The following is a 23432-nucleotide window of genomic DNA, read 5'->3' on the forward strand; positions in this document are numbered from 1 at the left end:
TCTCAGTAGGAGCTGCAATCAAGACCTTTGAACACCTGTGGAGCCCCACCTCTCCCAGGCAACCAGCACACCTGTTGGCCCCCATCTTTCCACATTCAGCTCTGGGCATAAAACCAGAGTTAGGGAACAGGTAGAGGCTATGCCAGGTCTGTGTTTCTCATCTAGTATCCATCCCCTTTCTCTTTCTCCCTTGATATATTACCTTTCTTGCCTTTAATCTGATGGTTCTCCCTTCTTGCTGCATCTTCAAGTTGAGTCTACTAACCTCAAACCTGGACTACTTGATCTTCAGGAAACACTTGGAGATCGAGTCTGACCTGCATCATTCATATGGGGAGCCTGGAGTGCAGAAAGCAACTTAATACTTATTTGCTGAATGAATGAATACTGTCCAGAAGACCAAATAAGGTCAATGGTTGTTTGATATCTGATATTCAAAAAATAATTTGAGTGCCTACCCTTTGGTGGACACTATGCTAAATAGTGGGAAGGTATTCATATAGGAAACTGACCCAGTCCCTAGCCTCAATAGATTTTAACAAATGATTGCCTGTGATGTGATGATATGAGATCCAATTGATGAAAACCTCTTACCACCTCCAAGCTCTGCCTTAAACAGAATCACAGAACCTTCCAGAACCCTCATGCCCAAGCTGACTGCAATCTGGGTTTTTCTCTTCAAGGCTTTGTGTTAGCCACATATTCACAGACTTTCCCTGCTTCCTGTTCCATCTAGTTCTCTTCCTGGCCTCCTTTGGCCCCAGGTATGGAGTTCTCTGTCCCCTGACATAATTTCAATCCTATGCAGCCATGCTGGCATTGATGGGGAGACTGTAGTAGCAGTCTAACCCATTTGTGAATTAAAGCTAAAGCTCTGAACTTTGAAAGCCAAGGCAGCAGCAGTAGACACCTACAAGTCATTCTGCAGAAGACCTGATTTGCAGCCTCCCTTCAATCTTCTGGGACAGGAGATAGCAAAGAGACTTTGGGGGATCTGGGGTCCAATTAAAAATATCCCAGAGATGAGAATTTCAAAGGCTGATAAAAATCGGCAAGTGCAGAAGCACTGCAGGGTCTGGATGCTCAAGCAATTGCTCTTTTTCTTTTTCAGTTTTGGAAAGAAAGCTGTCAACTTAAAAGGAATTGTGTTGAAGAGTATTCTAATTAATCAGACCATGTTTGACAAAAAGAAAATGCTATAGAGAGCTTTTCCTTTCAAAGTAAAATCCCATTCTTTGGAAATGGCCGAGCTACAGAAACATCTGGGTGTCCTTTTTTGGCATTAAGGAGAAGTGTGGCCCTTAATCTAAGGTTACTTTAATTGGGATGCAACCATAGCTAGTTGAACTTCCTATAATGCTTTCCAGAAAACCCCACAGTCTCGGATCCTCCTGACAGAGTTCATTTACACTTTTTAAAAAATCTTGCTATAGTCAATTCTGAAATTCCAGTGGTCATGTTCAGACATAGCTTAACCAGAAGAGCTATTTCATTCAGAAACATCTTAATTTTCAGTAATATTTTGAGTTTCCAAATCCGTGCCATGAAGATTTCTCTATTTTGACATGTTCATTCTGGTTGAGTAAGTTTGATGTTCAAAAAACCAATTCAAAAGTTAAAACTATGTTGTTGTTTTTTTCCATTGGCTTCCTCCATCTAATCATGAAGGGCTCATTCTTTCATTACTTTTTCCAGTGGCGCAGATTTTTAATTTCCATTTTTAGCATTTTTAGTATTTGTAAACTACAATGGAAGATGTGTGTTCTGTGAGCCTGAGTTGGAAATGAAATTTTTGAGAACTTCTTTCCACTGGCAAAGAACCTTTGAAGGTACACACCACTGCAGAGGTAAGAGAATTACAAATATTCCCTTGTGGGGGGTGAATTTTATGGTGGGAAGGACCCTCTTTGAGGAACAGACAAATCTGTGTTTAGATCCCAAATCTGCCACTAATTCATTGTGTAACTCATGACTCAACTGAAGAGGGTGGATTGTATGGCCTTCTTGCTTGTGTGAAGGTAAGAGACCACAAAAGGGCTTAACATGGTACCTGGCCCATGTAAAGACTGGATAAATGGAAGTAATTATTGTTATTGCTATCCAGGGGTAAACTCGTCTGGGATAACGTTGACCTGATTCTCCTGGAGTAAGTCTAATTTCTGTTTTAAGAAACAAGCTGCCCCACACCACCTACCCACCCAACAGCAAGTAAGTTTTGCAATGCTGATTGGTTGCAACAGTACTGTCACTGGGTAAAATGCACTTTCCACTTGGAAAGTCAAATGTTTCTTAGAATTCTAAATACTGGGGGCTGGCGGGGGGGGGGGGGTAGGTGACACACAAAATCTAATTGGAAAGCAAGATCTCACAGGTAACAAAATACTCCAGAAAAATGAGACTGGATCTAAAAATCAAAGATACATTCTTTGTTCAGCATATTTTTATTTACGTAACATGTCCTGGATCCTTGGGGTGAGAAGGGGGGATGTAGGTTGTAGATTTAAAAGTCATAGTCACTACTTTGATATGTAGAAACACTTTTATTTTCCTGAATTCAGTTAACTTAGGAGCCCCCATTTACTGTCAGTGGCTAGAAATTGGGTGAGCTGAGAAACCAATTTAATGTCCTAAAGCTAATATAGGCCTTCCAGTTTTATTCAGTCACTTCAGATTTGTTCAGTCTGTGTGCAGACACATTGTGACACACTGTGGCATCATGGGAAGGGACTCTGGTTCCCACAGACTACCCTGAATTCTTCTGCCCTCACTGTACCTGCTGCAGAAGTATCTCTGGTTGGGAGCAAAGCTCTATCCTTCCAGCACCACTAAAGGACAGCTGGTTCCCTATGCTTGCGAGGTGTAGCTGTGAGCCTCATCCAGCCCCAGCTTGGAAAGTGAAATCATATTGAGCCTGGTATGTAGGAGGTATTTGATTTCACTAATGAGAATACAGAGGGACCCCAACAGACTTAAGATGTCCATTGGGTATTTGGGTGAAAATGCCTGAAAGCCTCCTGAAATGTGGGCCTAAAGTGCAAGAGAATAGCTAGGGTTGAAAGATGCACATTTGGGAAGTAGTCTGTACAATGGGAGTGGTAGTATCTGAAAGGGGTGTCAGATGAGTGGTGTGATGATCTGCCAAGCTCTACCATGGATGCGCTTGTCTCTTGCCAGTAGGTTCAGCCTTCCCTAGAGTTGGAAATTTTTTCCCCTGTCAGGAGGAATGAGAGGAACCTCCCATGCACTAGCTAGGGCCTTTGCTTCCTTTTGACTCCTGGTGGTGTACTAGGGTTCCAGCCAGTCATTCCCATTCTTGTCTACTCCTATCTGATGTTATTCTCCATATGGAGTGAGAAGGCATTAAGAATGTGCTCAGCAGTGTCCTGGGACCTTGAGCAATCATGGCAACTGAGCAGCATGGTGTCTGGGTCTAGGAACAAATATTAGTTCAGTAGCTGTGATGATTTGAAGCTGAATGTACTCCAGAAAATCATGTTCTTAAATCTAATCCATTCCTGTGCATGTGGACCTAGAATAATTTGGGTCTTTTGATGACACTAATCCAGTTAAGATGTGACCCATGCCATTCAGGATGGGTCTTAATTCTCTTACTGGAGTCCTTTATAAACAGAATGACTACAGAGAGGGAGAGAGGAAGTCACCAAAATCTAGAAGAGAAAGGACAGACCAGCAGATGCTGCCATGTACTTTGCCATGTGGCAGAGTAACCAAGGATCTGGAGAAAGCATCGCCTTGATGATGCCTTGATTTGGACATTATTCTGAGTCTCAAAACTGCAAGCTAATAAACCCCCATTGTTAAAAGCCAAGCCATTTCATGGTATCTGCTTTGAGTAGCTTAGCAAACTAAAACAGTATCTAATGATGCTTCTGAGTCAGTTATAGATGAAATGGTTTAGGCTCAATATCCAAGTCCATATGAGACAAATTATAGAGGAGAAAAATGCAAGTCCAAGAGGGCCCAGCCCCTGGAACCTGATGTGTAGTTGAGATGTTGAGTGGCTGTGTGGGTAGTAAAGTGACATCTTTGGAGATGGTTCTTTATGTGCTTTCTTCATTTAATTGCCTGGAGTCCCTCTGAAACAGACATTTTTGCTTATATCCAGCTCTAATTCTTAGCTTAATCTGGTAATTCCTTTACTCCTTCATATCTGAATTTCTTCTAGTCAAGGATGCTGAAATTCTAATCCTTCTGGTGATTTCCTGTCCCTCCTTTTCAGTCCATCCTGGAAATTGCGGCTTGGCAGCTTAGGCTCTGAGCTCAGTGTACTCTACCCCTGCCTGGGCCCCTGCTTGGTGCCTTCTGTTCGATCCCCATTTTCAATGCCTTGCCTCGGCCTATTCTGTTTCTGGGACTTTCTTTAGAATGACTCCCCAGATACTGTGGATATAATTTGTCTTCCTGTGATGTGAATTCAGACTCAGTCTTCTACTCAGAATTTGGAGATACTGTTGGTCAAGGACACTGATCTCTGCTGGGAACTGCAGGATGGCTGCATTGTCTCTCAGACAACTTTCAGAGCAGGCTTATAATTCTTATTTCACAGGCCACACAGAAGACTCTGAGAGATTCGGCAACTCCCCCAAGGACAGACAACTAGAAAGTGGCAGGAGTTAGAAAGTGACAAATTGGTTTCGTTCCAAAGCTATTTCCACGACTGAAGGCCGCTTCCAAGGAAGTTAGAAAGGTAAAAAGATTGTGGTTAAGAAGAATAGGGCAAGAGTTTAAGATCATTACAGAGGCCCAGTTTGTGAGCCATTTTAACTTCAGAAGTGTGAGCTTATTAATGAATGGAATGGAGAGGAAGGTAACACGTATGGAGGAAGTTGAGGGACATTCCATTCAAAATTTCAGATGAGATGTCAGCATGAAGTTTATCAAAATAAACTTACCCTTCTCTTAGGGATTTAAAATGAAGACTCAAAGTCATGTTTCCCTTAGAAACACGTGCTGCCAAAGACTCATTCTTGAATGATGATTGCTGAATTCACCTGGACTCTAGACACACTCCTGTTATTTCCTGGCCATTGAGACACACATGCTGTGTGTGGTTATAAATTTACCCACATTATTGCCCCAAATCTTGACCACAACCTCGAGGAAGTGTGATCTTAATGTTTGTGAGAAAAGCACAAATGTTGCCCCTCCGGTTTGCTATGAATAGAAATGGCTCCACTTTGCTAGATGCTCCTGACGTAACGCATGTTTATCCAAACTATGGCTTTTCCCCGCCTCCTGATGTATATGCAGAATAGCTAACATTCTTCCTTTTCCTCATAGAAGACGGATTAGTCCCACCTGTCTCAGCTAACATTCATGGGATTCAGCAGGAAAAACAGTATTAGGAGGGAAAAGCTCCTTTGAATGCAGTATTTCAGGATTATTCTTTGGTTGCTAAACTGCTACCTTTGTATTCAAAGGTGATGAGACATTTTCTGGCTGAGAGACAGAGACATCCCAGAAAGGTGTCAAGTTTAAAGAGGGCTGAAAAAGACTTGAGCCAAAGCTCTTGGAGGAGGGTGAGCGATTGATTGCAGGCATTGCTTACATTTTCTTCTTACTGTTACAGTTAAAGGAAGGATTGTGGTCTTCACCCTGCTGCCCCACCCCACCCTCTCTTCTTTGTAAGTATTAACCTGGGCCCTCATTCCAACTGGATCTTTGCCATCCAGCCCTGGCTGCTCTCTGGCTTTCTCTGTAGGAAGAAAGTTACAGTGCCTGAAGGTTTGAAGGGCTGTCCCTGAGCTAGGCATCCGCAAGCCAGAGTCTTGACTTTGACATTCAAATAGGGATGGCATCATGAGCTGGGCATTTAACCTTTTGCAGTCTGCATTTTCTCCTTTTCTAAAATCGAGATGATGCAATTCTCTTGCAGGAGCGTTGGGAAGATTAATGAGTTAATGTTTTGTGAAGTGCTTTGAGATTCTCAGATGAAAGGTGCTACATAATAATTACAATAACACTTTGTTCTTAGGGAGTGCCTTTCTTCCAGGGAGCTCAGACTGCTTTACAGAAATTATTTCATTAATCCTTCAGCATCCCTCTGAGGCAGGCAGCAATTATTATCCCCCTTTCTCATAACAGGAATCTGGGGCACAGAGAGGTAAAATGACCTGGCCAAGGTCACAGAGCAGGTCATTGGTAAAATTTGCTGCAGCATTCAAGTCCAATTCATTCATTCATTCATTCTTTCATTCATTCAACAAATATTTACCAATGGTTATATGCTATATATTTTAGCTATTTGGTAGGTGAAGATGTGATGCAATGTTAAATGAAATATGTTCTCTGATTCTCTGCCATTGAAAAGCTTGGGTTAACCCACTTGAGGAAGTAAATAAATTATAATACAATATAGCTATCATATCATACAATACAGAAATATAAATAAATAAGCAGCCAGAGTAGGCACTGAGAAAGAAGCAAGTGCCTTTGGCTTTAACAAAGAGAAGTCGTGTGAACCAGCTCTTGAGTGATGGGTTCACCAATGGAGAAAAAGAAGCTAGAGCAACATATCTCCAAAAAGAGAATGCAAGAAGAGCATGATACATCTTGGGAAGAGAGACCCACTTGGCAGGACACAAGTGTACAGTTTATTGGACAGAGGAGTAGGTTACAAAATTTGGACTTTACCACAAGGCAATTGAGAAGCACAGGAGATGTTTTAGGTATAAGGAATGAGGTCACCTTTATGTTTATGAAGTTAGCTCTGGTGGTGAATGGAGTACTGATAGTTTGGACGGGAAAGAGAACCAAGGCTAGAGACTGAGAAAACAGTCCTTTGACTCAGTGTCTGGACCATTCAACAAAGTCATTCTTCTCAAAGGTTTTATGAGCTAGAGCTACAATATTGTCTTTGAAATTCTGCACATAGTGCTTCAAGGAAACAGCTATAACAATGCTTTTTCATGGGTAGGATGTTTTCCATTTCAAGAAGAATCCAAATGTCTTAAAAAGATAAATCATCTAGAATGCAACTTTTCAATGATGGTACAGCGAGCAGCTGTCACTCTCTTAGACTGAAATCCATCAGGCAAAATAGTTACGTCTATATCAACTACCTATTATAATAGAAAGAAAGCCTTTGTTATACTATTTGTTAGCTATCTCTCCAAATTAGATACAAGAGAATGATCTTCGATGCAAAAAGTGTTCATTTTTATTTCACATGATAAACTATTTTGTGATTAGACATATTTATTTTTATGTTCACCTATCATTATAACTATATAGTCAGTTTAAAGAACATTTTCCTGATCATTCGTATTTTTTTCTTGTCAAAATCTCCTGTAAGTGTCTGACAGACAAAATAATAAAACCACTTTGCCTTCATTGAAGGATCTCGAAATGTTTTGCAGGTTCAGATGAATGCAGATCCACAAACTCCTTAAGAGATGGAAGTGGTAAGTGCATTTCATTCTTAGAATGACAGCTACTCTCTATCAGATCCCTTTACCTTCATCATTCATGGTTAGCAGTGAGCTGGGACTAAAACTTAAAAATTCAAAATCTTTGATAAAATTGATATCCTGACACATAGCTGATTAAACCATTCTCTACTGGTAGACATGAGATAAATACTTCTTGATTAACTGGCAATTAACTCATTTAGAATTCATGTCTATAGAGAGAGCAACATTTCCTAAAGAAGATGTCATATTCGTCCCTTAGTATATTGAGTGTATTAGTTAGGATAGGCAAGATACTGCTATAGTAACAAATGATCCCTAAGTGTTAGTGACTTTATCAACAAAGGCTTACTTTAGGCTCATGCAAAGTCCATTGCAGATCTGACTCTCCAGAGTGCTATCCTCCAGGTGACAGCTCTGAATTTTACCTTTATACCAACATATACTTTAATAATTGACAGAGTATGGCAAGAGAGAAAAGCTTGGATCATCAAACATTTCCACTGAGAAGTTCCTCTCTTCACTCACATTTCATTGGCCAAAGCAGGTGATGTGACCATGCCTAATTTCAAAGGAAGAAAGTATTACAATTCATCCAGGTGTCCAGAAGAGGAAACTTGATAACACCAGACAATATAATGTCTTCCACTGACCTTTTCTGATGCTCTGTTAATGCATTTTTTTTTCTTTAAAAAAGCTTCACATAATTTCACTTAATAAATGTATATTTTAGTCTTTGAAAATCAAGTAATTTATTCTTTGTGGCTTTCCTGGAAGACTTGCTTATATTATTAATTCCATTGCTCAAATACAGCCTTTAATATGAAACTGTTTATTGGTCAGTGTCTCTCACCTGATGGTGGGCTTCTTAATGGTAAGAAGTGGGATATAATTTTTTTCCCTGCATTTCCAACACCTAGGAGAATGATTGACACAGAGCAGGCACTAAACATTTTCTAATACATTGTGACATCAACAATTTCTACTTCATATACACCAGGAAGAAGATAGATAAGCTGCATTGATTTTCCTCTTAGGAGAAGGAAAAAAAATCTATTTCATAGCAGTAGTAATTATTCAAAACCATTTCTTTAGCTGGACTTTTGATGCATTTTCTGATTATACATTAATAAAAGCTGAAGTATTCAAGAAAATGAAGGGAGATTTTAGAAACATTTTTCTAATTTTGAAAAGAATTTGGGTTGGGGTGGAATTTGCTGTGCTTGATACAGGGGAGAAGACATGTGGAAATCTTCCTTTGCAAATGAACACAGCTAAGAAACTAAAGGAAACTTCCCACATCATGTGGAGGAGCTTATTCCAATTCATTGCTGTTTAGGAAGCCTTAAGGGAAATAGTCTTTTAGTGTGTGCTTTCCAGGTTTGTTCAGTTCACTTTTAGTTATGGTAAGTCCTTGAATTGACTGAACTATAATAAAATTCTCAAGATACAGTCAACATGTTTTTTCATGAATTTTGTTCGTATATTTCTATTAGTTCCTTCTAGTATATTGAAAATACTTGCTCCTCATTGGCAAGGGTACCTTTGGAAGCTTTTAGCCTGTCTACCCCTATTAGCTGCAATCCTTTGTTGGTACCAGCAATCTTCCTGCAGGTGCCAATGGTACCTGTGACTTTCTGACCACCTACTCATACATCTGAATCATTAATGTGGTATTTGTTTGAGTGAAGGATTCAAATTTTTTTCTAAGACGCATCTCAGCATCTTAGATCCTTTGGATCCACTTACATCTGCACTTTAGATCATTAGCTACTGGTGCCTTGCTGTTTAGAAGGACCCACAGTTACGGGTTTGATGCTAAACCCGTGGGCTCCCTTTTGGCATATCTGACACACCAGGGAATTTTCCTCCTTTAGTCTCCCTCCTGGACCCTGAAAACAGGCAAAGAAGTTATGGCATGAATTAGAAGACAAGGGTAAGGGGCCTCTTTTTTTGAATAGACACCAAAGATACAGAGCTGAAGTCAAACATTCCCTTCCCAGCTCTACTCTGTGCAATTGCCATTCTTTGGTGTCAAGGAAGAGCAGTCCTTTGAGGATTTTAAAGGATGGAGAAAAGAGCAGATGCCCTTAAATGCAAACCAATGTTTCAGGGTATTGTGTGGGTGTTTGGAAAATTTCTTGTCAAAATTATTGCAAGAGTGTACAAGGTGGTTGGCATGGGTGTAGAAGTGGAGGTGGAAAAGGAAGTAAGAAGGTTTCAAGGAGTCAGAAGACTCTTACCTGAAGCCTGAGAGCTTGTCAGATGCTGCCTAAAGGGTATCTTATTTTAGTGACAGCTTTGCCACAGTCAATTTCAGAGTTGTCTCAACTGCTTTTTAGATGAGGGCTAGGAACGTTTGGAGAAATAGAAGCTAAAAGGTCAGAGCTTTAAAACTGTTTCATTGTTAAACAAACAAACATATTTGTTTGTTTTTCCAAATTAGTGTGTACTTGAAAAACATCTCTGGGTGGAGAACTCTGGATCTAGTTTAAGGAACAAGCGCATATTTTATGTTGTGGTTGCGTATAGCTTGCATAGTTCTTATGTTTTTTTTTTAACTCAATACTATTTCATATAACCCTTTCTGCATATTGCTAATGTTCATGTACCAGTCATTTTTATAGCTATGTGTGTTGAATTTAGTTAAGCTATTGTATCTGAGTTTGTCTGTATGAGCATTTTTAGAACTGGTGATGTTTCTGATTTTAAAGGTTATATATATTTGCATAATGGAATGCAAAGTGTTTACCTTGGCTTATAAATTAGATGCTGACCAAGGGTTGCCCTCTTTTCCTCCATCTTGGTTCCCAATTGGATGCAGCCCCCAAGTTTGAGATTTCTGACTCCCAATGCTCATCTCCAAAACTATCAATCCCAAGAAGGTGATTTTTGTGTAATAATTTTCTGCTCATAGTTTTAACCTCTTTTGGTGCATTTCTATTATTTCTTTGTCCTTACTGGTGGTTACACCAGCTCCCAGTTTAATATCATTTGCACATTTCATTAATATGTGGCTTACTCCCTCTTCGAGATCCTTAATAAAGATGTTAAATTAGATTGTATCTGACATTGACCCCTGGGGCACTGCAATGCTTTAACGATATCCCGTTTTCCTGTCTGAAGTCTATAGAGTTCTTACAGAATGCGTGAGGCACAGTTTCAACCTGGGATAAATCTTCAATTTTAATTCTAAAGCAGAAGACAAGTCATGTGGTTTGGGATAACTTGACATTGCCAGAACATACTTGTAGCTGCTAGGAAGTCATATTTTAGCAATTAAGTACAGGTTTGCCAGAATTATGTGTCAGATTGCCAATCTGCTGACAATTACAAGAGATAGTCTCTCTGTCCTGCTTCATACATTTCAGTCAAATCGAGAAGGGTCTTGTTTTTGAAAATGAAACTAGGCTTTTTTATTTCAAGGTTAGCAATCTCCTTTCACCAGCTTTTAAACAGCATGCTTTTTCTGTGCTTCAAAGCAGATTTATTAAAGGAACGGTTATATCAATACACTAACTTAGACAGGTTTCAGGGACTTGTACCAGGGACCCCTCTGAGAATCCCGACGTGAAATCAACTTTCTAATTTCAAGAATTTACAAGTTCTTTTGCCAAATTGGAACCATTTTGTATTTTAATAGAGAAGGTATAATACCATATGATACTCTTGGCACATAATTTAACTCTCTCATATTTGGTTTAATCAGAGAAATCTAGTATGTATATCAGATGCAAAATTTTCTTCAAGTAAGTTTTAGAATAATACCTTCAAATTAGATTGCATTACCAAGTCAACCAGAATTCCTGTGAAATGAAATTGACTACAGTAAATGTGATAGGTTCTTTCATCATATAACCATAAAGATTCCTAAATCACTCCAAATGATCCAAAGTTTCAAAAGTTCCCAAGTTATACATTCTTATCAACTTCTCTCATTATACCTTAAAATCAACTTCCCTTGCTTTGCAAAGACTTTTGGTCTCCTGTTGGGCATACACATTAAGAAAATTTTTAGATTCAAACAGAAAAAGAATGATTAGAAGAATGAACAAGGCCAGAACTTGAAGCCGGTCCTGTGAGCACATTTTTTTTGTGTGTAACAAAAAGCTCAATGAAAAGTGCATTTCAGCATCAATCACAGAAGACTGCATCACCCTAGAAGATGATGGAAGGAGGCTGTTCTATTCATGTGGGAATTCACACTTCCAAAGGGTTTTGCAGACCTTGGATGATTCATTGCATTTAAGAAGGGACAATTTTCAACTAAGCTCATTCATTTGGGAATGAGCTGTGGAACATCAATTGATAATCTCATAGTGACACCTTAAACCCCCTTGTGACTCTACCCCTGCTTTTTAAGGAATTACTGACTCACCTCCATTAAGAAGTGGGCAGTGACCCAGGCAATTCAGCCAATAAAACAAAACAGAGTGATATATTTATGCAATGACATATTTAAGTCTTTGCTGTTTTGTTGGGTTGGGTTTTGACGGTAGAATTGAGTTTCTTTCCTCAATTCTCAACTTTTATTTTGGGGAAATTATCAGATATAAGAGCATTATGTTATACTCCCCTAACCTCAAAGATTTAAAGTTTAGCTAGCAAGATAATTCATCTGCAAGAGAAAACAGAATTGTACAAGATAAGTATAAATTTAGTGCTCAATTATGCAAAACAGAGAAGTATCAATCAGTGTGAAAGGAGGAGGAGTTAATATTCCTCCAGAATCTTGTCTTTACCCCTTAGGGTCTCCTTCTTTTAAATATTTTTTTTTCTTCTGGTTTTCAAAATCTGTATATCTGTCCAGAGTCCTTTTCCTTGACCTCCATATTCTTTGTCTTATTTTCTACTGAACAGTACCACCTTAAAATCCGAGACTCCACGGAGACCCCAGACGTGGTGATAAGTATTTCTACTTCTCTTGTGCTGTGAGATGGACTTAGCTTTCTCCATGGGTCATTCAGCCTTAGTATTCGCAAAGCATTCAGGCTGCATGTGGTATAGCTGTCCCAGGTGTTCTAACATCTGTCTGCTGCTGAATCTTTAACCAACCGATTTGGCAGCATTAAATTACGTTCCCAACATAAGGTAGAAAATGACGGTTGTTCTAGAACCACTGCAGAAATCATGATACTCTGCTGCTCTTCTGAATAGTTCCAACTAGCAAAAGTGAGATGTCTCTGCTGTGACTTCTTCATTTTTCTCTCCCTGGAAGGAGAAGTGCCTGGTCCATTTCTTTCCTCTGGTTCCCAGAGTGGACAAACTTTCTAGAACAAGTTGATGAGAAGGAACTCCCAGAACTTGTTTCTTATCTAGCATGTGGAGCAGAGAAAGAGAAAAGCCAAAGAAAAAGCAGAGGGAGGGGCATCCTCCTACTTTAGTATAATCTATGATGAGATTTCTTTCTTCCAGTGGCGTTTGCTCACTTGCCAGACCTGAGCACTGTCAGACACTATATTTTTCTCAGATCTCTTGTTTATACTATTCCAATCCTAGAAATCCCACTAATAATTACTGCTTAGTATGTTATAAAGGAGTTATTTTGGGTAGGGTGTATGATGTGGTTGTAATATTCTACTTTAACTCGGTTTTAGAATGGATAGTATTGCTGCTATTTCAATAGCATTCTAGTCTTTGTGCCAAAATGTTTTAAAATTCTGCAAAATAAATAACTTATCCAGTGAATTCCTTAGACAATATTTTTATTCTTTATTTTTAAAAAGTTTTTTTTGGAAGTACCAAGGTTGGAAATTGAACCCAGGACCTTAAATATGGAAAGCTGGTTCTCAACCACTGAGCTACACCCATTTCCCCCAACATTTTTAAAAATAACTTTTCTCTTAGAGTTTTGTGAGCCACAAACTACTGAATGTACATCTTCCAACTTGGCATTAAAATGAAATATCACCAAAATTAATAAGAAGAGAGGCATTGATTATTGAAGGTGTGGGATAGTGGACAGAAGAAAGAAGAGAATTCTACATGTATGCACACACTTCAACCACTGTCCTGCCATTCCCTCCCTTGTCAAGGAACTACATCTTCGGGTCTTAGTTTCTACATTTGTTCAGTGGGGTTTATCACACTTATATATTGGTGGGGTTTCTGAGTCATTCACTTATTAAATGTATAAGGCAATTTGTGTCACTCTCCTTTCCTTGAAGCTCTCACAGAGTCTTGCTGTATGGCTTTCCATAGCCTTTGAACAAAATCCATATCCTAACCATAACATCAGGGCTTTGCACGGTCTGCCCTGTGCTCCTCACTGACCTCAGCTCTAACAAAGCCCCTGGCTTTGTTTTAGAACCTTGAATTTACCTTCACATCCCTTTATATCAGAGGTCCCTGATATCGTGTGCTAGGTCCACCCCCCCTGCCCCAGTTCTCGACATTCAGTTCCATCTCCAGCAATCCCAGTCATACTGTGCTGTGTTCAGCCCCCTCCAGCATCCCATTCTAGGTTCAGTCTTCTACCCCATGACATCTGGTGCTAGGTCCAGCACCCCTGTCATCTTGTACCAAGCCCGCCCCTCCCCCCACCTGTGCTAAGTCAGCCACTCTCTCTGTGACACCCATGCTAGGTGTAGTGCCCTGTCATCCCGTGCTAGGTCCAGCCCCCCCTTGACATGACTCTGACATGTGATTGCAGAGTTCCCTGCCCTCCTCCTTTATAGTACTCACCTCAGTAGTGAGTAACTAAATTCTTTATGCTGAAATAATCTTAGATAAATGTTGATCTTTGCTACAGAAGGGTCCAGGTCTGGCTGGTTCACACAGTACTACAGAACCCAGCAGAGTTCCTGCAGCAGATGTTTCTGAGTGAATGAATGAAGGGGAATGAGATAATGCCCATGATACCAGTTTAAAAGTGCAAAGCACCACTGACACAGAAACTCTTAATTTCATGGGTGTGAACTGATTAATTACAGCAACAAAGGTATAGATGTCATTTTTGAAAACATCAGCACAAGTAGATATTGACCCATGGGCCACCTAGAAGACTTTCTCAGGTATTATGTTAACTAATTGTAGCACAATTCTCCACGATTTCAGGACCTAGTTATCTTTTTAATGTGTCTCAGTGTTATAGTAAGTGCCAGAACAGAAAGAGCTATTAATGAAAAAGGAATTCAAATGCCGTGTTTATTTGCTGTCACAATAGCCACCTTTCTATTTTGGAGCCAAATGCTTTTTTCCAACTCTGCACTTAACATTTAAGAATACCAATCATTTGCATTTTACTTCTTGATAGCAGTCAACTTCAGAAGGATTAGGAATATGTTGTTCTAGCTGATAAATATTGAATTAAAGTTGGAGAAACATTTTTTAATCTGATGACCTTCATCATGGTGAATCTGTCTAGGTTTTAGAGCAAATCAAAATTTCAAATTATTGAAAAAGAGTTAAGAAAATATGGCTTTTTAGATCTAATAATTTTTGGATTTATAAGACTCTTTGAAAACTTATTTGGCATAAACCAGTTTAAAACCGAGTCTTGGAATTCCCTTTAGAAATGAATATGCAGTAAGCCATTTTTTTTTATGATTCTAAAGTGGAATAATATATGTTTAAATTTGTGGATGAAAGTTGGCTTTATTGAACTGAGGCTTTGTCACTGGAAGGTTTTATTATAAGGTGATTCCTTTGGAAGATTGAGTTAAAATTAACCTTTTCCATCAAATCTACTCATGCACATGAATTTGTTTGCATAGCATGACAAGGGGAAAAAATGAAACATTCTGAGCTAGATGTTTGGGGATGTTACCAGACTGAGAATTTACAGCTCAAGTTTAGGGTTGTCCTGGAGAAAAACCATGAGTTTTACACACAAGATGACTTTTTTTTTTTCCTTAATAGGTGGTCAGCTTGTGCACCAAGTAAACCAGAAAGATTTCAGAGGTAAAAATAAAAAATAATAAAGAGGGTGTCCATGTATTCTTTTTCCTTCTGTAAAGTTCAGATCATGCATCATCTCTAATGAGCTTCATAAAGCATAGCAAGGCAAATGTACCATAATTCATCATGTTTTCCATTTCAAAAGTGACAGGCAAGCTAAGAGGAAAAATCTTTATTTTGAAGGAATAATAGTAATAATAATAATAAGGAGGAGGAGGAGGAGGTGAGAGAATCATCATTGAAACAGTATCTGCAGAGGAACCCTTAAAGCCCACATAAAACTTGGAAAATTGGCTTAATATATTGTGATTTTGTTTGGCTAATTGCTGTCCCAAAACCTCCTTTAATGCCTGTAAACAAAATGTTTGATTTTTATATTTAATCCACAGCTAGTGGAAAATTTTAAAGTAATCTTTTCAAATTTTGATGGGTAATGTGCTCTTACTATAAGATAGAAGACAATGTTTGCAGTTGCTAGATTACTATTAGCTTTCATGCCATCCTGTTAAAGCTACAGCATGAAATGTTGAAAGGTCTACATGAAATTCATTATGTAAAGAACCAATATATATTCATAGTAATTTTCTGAGGATGTTTATTTCCAGAAATGTTTCTTCAATATATCACCTCCAAAAGTGCATCTCTTTTTGCTTTAGCCATTCCCTTTGGAAATCAGTCCCTTCTGCTTAATATATGGACTTGGGTAAGTTAGCTCTTACACAGAGACAAGTATGGTTGGACACAACTGAAAATATGGGACGTAATCACATTAGCATCTTTAATGTTTTGTTGTTCTGCCTTCTCTACAAGTAAGTGGCATGATTTGGTCACTGTAAGAAAAAAAGTTTCTGCTAAAAAGAAATGCTAATTTTTTCAGTGTCTCAGAGGTACAGACCCATATTTAATCACAAAATATGTCACTTATGTTGGGCTAAAAAAGGCAATTTGTCTTTATTAAGAAGTTTAAGGATCATGTTTATTTAAAGTTATTATCTGCACAGTAATTAACAAATAATAGGAATGTGATGCAGGGATAGGAGCTTTTTGTTTAGAATATATGAAGTGTAGTTACACTCAGATTTAAAATATAGAAACACATTTGGTTTAATATAATTACAGTTGTTGAAGACCCTGAACCATCACATAGAGGTTAAGATATAAAGTGTTCTTCATAGTTTTCTTTGCACATTAGAACATATTATATTGGGTAGATTTAGGGAAAAAAGCCCTTTGGGACTTACATTAATTGATTTTATATGGCATGAATAGATGAGTTCTCCCAGAGCAAATTCCGTCATTGCTATGTCCTTATCATTGGCCTCTGCTTAATGGCATTCTAGTAGTAAACAGCACAGTCTACTTGCCACTGAATTATTAATATTCCAAAGGATATTTTAAGCAAACTTTCTTTTGGTACTTTAGAAGAACTTTACTGTAGTACCACTGAAATTTTTAACAGGAAATAAAATGATTAACGAAATGATTTAAATCAATCTGATCAATCCAAATTTATTCTATATAATGAAATACCAAATTGAGTTTCCCTCTCACAAGTTTATTCATCTATGTTACTGCCAAAAGTAGAATTACTTTTAGGGCTACGATATTTGTTTTCTTCCCCTGCTCTCTGAAATAGAGGAGGCTGAAGCTCATTAAGTGTTCCCTTTTCTGCTTTTCTTTTTACTTAAGGATCCATATGAAGAAGGAAGAGCTTCTCTAAAACTAGAGCTCAGTTTTAAAATGAAAGTTTTGCCCTAAGGGTAATCAATGAGCCATCAATAATATGCCATCCTCCTATCAGGGATGGAGAGCTTTCTGATTATTGCAATCTTCTGCCTGTTAAGTCTTTCAGGACGCGATTCAAAGAAAGACATCTGGTTGACCGTATTGCGGATGCTTGCATGGACTTCCCTTTTCCTCCTGATTCCTTTCCCAGCTACCAGTGCAGCAGAGCCCCGTATGTTATTTCTTTCAGGAAAGGAATTTAAAAACTTCAGTCTTTGGGTCATGCTTGGGTTATGAAATCTTACTTCTGATGACTTAAGTAATCACTTACATTTCTTGGCATTCATACCAGTTCACAATGCTTATCTTGTTATCCCTTCCAATTTCTTCAGTGCTTTCAACCATTACTTTTTCTTACCTTCATCCTTCTTCTCAAAGACTTCTTCAGTTATGTGGAACTGCTAAAGGTTTTTGATGCTCACTTCTAGATCCTCACTCAACCTGAACTATGACTTACAATGTAGGGTTTCAAAAATAGAGGCAAAGAAATAGTCTGTTTGCACTTTCTACTCTACTGAATAATATTTAGTGTAGAATTAATTTTAATGAATATGGGAGAATTTAAGCTGTGTGTGTGGGGGGAAGGCCACAGATCAATAGGGACCCATGGTGAAAGCGTCCAGAAGATAGTACATTGAAGGGGGTTAGAGCTTTGTACACATCTTTTTTTATGGGGCCTGGATTGACACAGCTGACAGGTTACCCACAATTTTAATAAAGACAAGTTGGCATTTTCGGGGGGCGGGGAGAGAAGGGGAGGCACACTTCACAATGGTGCAATCCATTAGTTGAAGACGTTATCTGGCCTTTCCCCATTTAATCATGGACATTAGGCTTTTCATCAATGTTTCTTCTTTTGCATTTGGTTAAAGCTTTCCCAGCTAGATCTGCCAAAGGGTCATGGTCAGCCAGCCAAAGAGAGCTTGCCTCCCAATAAGGATGTCAGCAGTGAGAGCTCGGCCATGGTGCTTCTCAGCTGCTCTGCTAACTTCATCACTCCCTGAGGTGTGGCGTGAATGTAGAACATAAAGCCCTGCAGTTGCCGGAGGGCAGTTTCTTAAGCTCAAAGTCAGAGGCCATTGGGCTGAGACCGCCAAGCTTTGGAACATCAATTGGGATTTAGTTGGAAAGGAGCCTGTGCAGTCTGTCTGGTTAGTGCTCGCTAATCTCTGAATTGTTCTTGAATGGAGCCTTCAAGTTTTCCCGCCTCTACCCCATTCTATGCTTTAATGCTGGCAGTAGTAAAATTAAAGAACAAATCTTCATGGTTGAATCTGCAATGTCGCCTCCAAGGAGAAAAGGAAAGACATGACCAACCTCTATTCTGGGCTCTAAGATTTTGTGAATTATTAAATATTATAGTGTCTACTAATTCAGGAAGTGATGCTAAAAATCTACCAAAGTGTCTCCCTTGTTTAGCAGAAGACAAATGATCTGTGTTGTGACACCATGTCAAGAATCTGCCATTCCCAGGCCAGGCAATGGACATCTTAAAGGAACTTGAGAAGGAATAGAAGTCAAGTAGAGTGTAGCAAAATAAAAATATATATATATTAAATATATTTGTGTTTAAGAAATTACTTAGAAGCTGAACTTATTTAGTGTTATTTAGTGGAAGCACTGGAAAGTCAAATGTCTTGATCCTCAGGAGTAGAACTGTGAAGTGGTGGTCAAGTAACTTCGTTTAAAGATGCTTGTGAGAGGCATTTATTTCAATTAGGACATAAACTTCCTTGAAAGCCTTTTTCTTCCTTGCTTTCACTGCTGAACACTGCCGGTTCCTCTACCCAGATGGGTATCAGAAAGTGGGATTCACGTTTGGACCTGGTGAGCCGGGGAATGCTTGGACTACTCATTTAAAAAAACTGGATTTTTGCTATTCAAATGTAGGGAGGCTAATTACACTCTGGTAAATTCTCTTCAGTCTACCAAACACAGAAAAAAACAGTGACAGAAACTGAAAGGCCAAAAAAGAGAAAAGAGTCCCTAAGACCTAATGAATCCAAACTAAACACCTCTCCACAGAAATGTCAAACATTTCTCTTAGCACAAAACAAGGCTTAAAGAATTCCCTGCTTTTGTCTCTGGCCTAATTCCTTAAGCAGAGAGGGGGATTTTCCTCTGGGAGTGTTATTTCACAAAGAACGAAACAGCAAATAAACAAAAGACTCTCAAAGAGAGAGAGAGTATAAATAAAATTCATGACTCCTTAAAGAGTTTACACTGAAAGAATGTGGAGGATTATTTACAATTAAAGCATAGGCCATAGAATACAGTTATTATATACGTAAAAAGAAGAATAAGAGTGTATTTCATTTTGTTTCCAAGAAAATTGCACCTGGATGCTCTAGGTTTATAAAAAAATATATATGAAATGTCATTTTCTCAAGGTCTTTTGGCTTTGTTTTTTTTTTGGTCATATATACATTTAAAACTTCTTACACATTTACGACAGCATTTTCAAATTTATACTTAAAAAAAAACAAAAACAAGTTTCAGGTTGCCGTTGTTTGAGTAAAAAAATGAATAGCTCAGTTGAAAGGACAAAGTTCCAAAAGCAAATTTTGCATGCATGTTCTTAAAATCATTTCCTACATTTAACAAACACTTTTCAAATTAGTGTTTTCAGTGGCAACAATATTCTTTTGGTTGAGTAAAAGAAAAGTTGTAATCTATTGGGCAAAGAAGTTTGAAATAAACAGAAAAGGAGGAGAAATTATAATATAGAACTATCTAGTTTCCTGGCAAATCATATGAAAACACAATAGGGTAGGTTATGAAAGAAATGAGGCTTAGAGAAGTGGTAAAATGAATATGAAGCTAATGCAAGATTACAGTATCAAATATACCAGGGAGAAAAAAATAAATAGTTATCAAGATAAAGAAGCAAAAGCTAAAGAAACTACTTGATTAAGAAGTATAGAGAAATTAGTCTGCTTTTCCATCATGTGTTATTTATTAGGCATTTGAAATCTACTGTAAGTGTGACTCTTAACACTTAAAATAATCACGTTAAAAACCATGGTACAAGGGCTACATGACAAGTGGGTATGTATACAGGCATCCACACAAACTGGAGTTTAAAGGTAGAGCTCTAATAAAACCGTGGTCTTCTAGAAGGCTTAAGTCATGGGTCTGGGAGATGGCACAAGCATTTAAGCACTTGCAGAGTGGTACAGCAGAGTTTAGATTGAGTCTTATCCTGATGTGTCTGTCTTAGTGAAATATCTGAAACATTTGGCCCCATGAGATTAAAAGAACAGTGCTTATATTTAGCATCTGCTGCCCCCAACTCAAACTTTGTTACTAATAAAATTCAGCTCTATGGAAAAGAATTTGAATTCCAGCTGGGCAGTTTTCAAAATAAGATGAAAAGTTAAGCAGGCAATTGGTGTGTATTTAGGGCTCAAAACACCTTGCCCCCTAAGAAGACTTGAAGGAGTTAATCCCTTCTCAAGATAATCCACTAAAGAGCATCCTTCATTATGATGTTAAAAGCAAGGATCAGTGCCGGGGAGTCTAACAATAGGACAGGGGGCTTTTCAGTCCCAACCACATTCTTCCCAGGTTAGAAACAGAAACTGCTGTGATTCCAGCTGAAAAATAGAGCAGGAATTTTCTCTTATGTTAAATATTCAGATGGAAGGAAGGGAAAAAAATTCTACCACGTTAACTAAATTCCTCATGGGACAGTTTCTCTGGGTGACTAATCTTTCTGATTTTAAAAAAATTTTCTAATGATTGCACTGTCAAGAAAGGAATAGTTCTATAACAAAAGTCACATGTTTTCAAATCACTTTGACTTCACAGAAAAGTGAACTTTTGATTGAATGGTACCATTTACCTCTCCCTCCCCACCACCATAATGTATTCAATGAACACAAAACTCACAATAAAACTTTTCCCAAGTCATTTATTTGGTCAAGATTTTATTCTATAAGATATTATACTTTAAATATATGGCCTGACTTCACTTTTCAAAGATTCTTTATCATTTTCCATATACAACAACACAAAATATTTAACATTTGTAAGAAAATCAATCTAAAAAACCTGATTTAAAGCCCTGTTTTTGCTCAATTTTAATATGTTTTATAGTGCTGGTATTCCAATTTACCATTTGAAAGTGCTTAAAGGTTGTTATATTACTTTCAAAATATTTCATAAGAAGTTAGTTTTAAAAGCATAAAATATAAGCTCATATTTTGGTTGATCAGGATAGTAGGTTGGCCATCCCAGGCTAAGAGATATGTTTTCTTTTCCTTTTATACCCCCATTTATTCGAAGTGTAATTATATTTTTTGAAAGGTATATATATATATATTTTTTTAAAGATTTATTTATTTTATTTAATTTCCCCCCCTCCCCTGGTTGTCTGTTCTTGGTGTCTATTTGCTGCGTCTTGTTTCTTTGTCCGCTTCTGTTGTCGTCAGCGGCACGGGAAGTGTGGGCGGCGCCATTCCTGGGCAGGCTGCACTTTCTTTCACGCTGGGCGGCTTTCCTCACGGGCGCACTCCTTGCGCGTGGGGCTCCCCCACGCGGGGGACACCCTTGCGTGGCAAGGCACTCCTTGCGCGCATCAGCACTGCGCATGGCCAGCTCCACACGGGTCAAGGAGGCCCGGGGTTTGAACCGCAGACCTCCCATGTGGTAGACGGACGCCCTAACCACTGGGCCAAAGTCCGTTTCCCGTATATTTGTTTTTAAGGAGCTTTATTCTTAACCAAAATTGAATCAAGACAGGGAATATTTTTTTTTAAAAATGTGTTTTTCAAGAGGAATCAACTGTGATTCATAAATGTATGTTTGTAAGCTTTGCCTCCAAATCTTGTATTGCTCCTATTGTGTGCCAGGCAGCTGGGCTTTGAAGACCTCTGAACTGGCATTGTAACCCGCAAGGAGCTGGAGATGGACAAGCACAGTTCTGGGGGTTCAGGTTGGGCATGTGTTGGGGTGATTGTAAATCAGTAGAGCTTGAGAGACTATTCAGGAGAGAGAGACAAGGGCTACTGTGATTTGGATTTGGATCAATTAAAAAGAGCCATTCAGAAACACTGGTAGGACAAAGAATTGGGGGGAGAGAAACAATAGAGAAGCCCTTGAAATCTAGTCAAAGACCTACTATTATATGAAGGAAAACTGGAAGCTAATATTTCAAAGAGAATTCTATTAATATTTTTATTTCCAAGAGAAGCATCATCAAAAGAAAAAGAACCTTTGGGGTCAGAATTTTGGCATTTTTCCAGTGAAAGGACTTTGCTTATAATATGACAACTCCACCTAGCCCATAATGTAGTGTGAAGATTCTGAGAGACAGCAAGCACATCCAAACCTACATTATCTCTACACACTGATGGTAAAGAATGGAGACCTGAAGATTGACAGACAATGCAGATACTCACTCTGTGGTTCAGGGCAAGACTCCTTGTCTTCCTAAACCAGAGTGCTGTTTTTGTTGTAGTTTTTTACCTGTAAAGTGAGAATAACATGATACTAACTCATCAGGGAGCTGGAAAAAAAAGAATATGGTCTGTACATGGCCAGGGGCTTGACTCATAATAAGCCTTCCATTAACTTTAGCTAAAATAACTATCTATCTATCTACCTACCTACCTACCTGTTTATCTATCTATCTATCTATCTATCTATCTATCTATCTATCTATCTATCTATTTATCTAGATAAAGATATGTCTGGCAATAGCAAATGTGAAAAAAAATTAGATTCTCTTCCTTGTAAATGTGTGCTTCCTTATCTTCCTTATTTTAAAGGAAAGTGATCATTTTAAGTTTTTGTTTTTGTGTTTTTTGTGTTTTTTTTAATCATTGTAAGTTTTACTCAATAAATGCAATTGTTACTAAAGGTTTTGCTCTTACAGCAAATACATTTCCTAGCTCATATATGGAGGTGAATCTTATTAAAGAGATTTAAAAATCAACTAATGTGACTCATTCATTTAATTCCTCTGCTTTCCCCCACACTTATGCTATTGGGAGAGCCAGTTGTTGGGCAACTGAAGCAAATATTCATGTTCTAGAATTTTGGATCTTGAGAACTGCATGTCTTACGGTCAAGTGGACATATTCTATCTCCTGCCTCCTTCCTCAGTGTTTAGACAGAATTTGTCTTCTTTACCTTTACACTCTGAGGTTCCCATTTTAAGTAATTTCAAAGAGAAGGCTGCTGCTAACTCAGGGATAATATATTTCTCACTTGTGTTTCATTTATTTATTCCTTCATCACCTATTATTGAGCTACCATTTATCATGAAAAGAAAACAGGAATTACATCCCATTTGCTTTTTTTTGTATGTATTGC

At 38.3% G+C, this 23432-nt stretch overlaps 1 long non-coding RNA gene across 1 annotated transcript; it reads left to right on the forward strand.

The window, feature by feature from the left end:
- The first annotated feature begins 3949 nt into the window (after positions 1 to 3949).
- LOC111766455 (uncharacterized) lies at positions 3950 to 8071 on the forward strand. The gene is made up of 4 exons (XR_002798503.2): positions 3950 to 4708; positions 5591 to 5645; positions 7380 to 7424; positions 7892 to 8071. It is a non-coding gene; the product is annotated as an uncharacterized lncRNA (long non-coding RNA).
- Positions 8072 to 23432: the final 15361 nt, after the last annotated feature.

Source organism: Dasypus novemcinctus, chromosome 3, assembly GCF_030445035.2.
Source record: "Dasypus novemcinctus isolate mDasNov1 chromosome 3, mDasNov1.1.hap2, whole genome shotgun sequence".
Classification (NCBI taxonomy): Eukaryota; Metazoa; Chordata; class Mammalia; order Cingulata; family Dasypodidae; genus Dasypus; species Dasypus novemcinctus.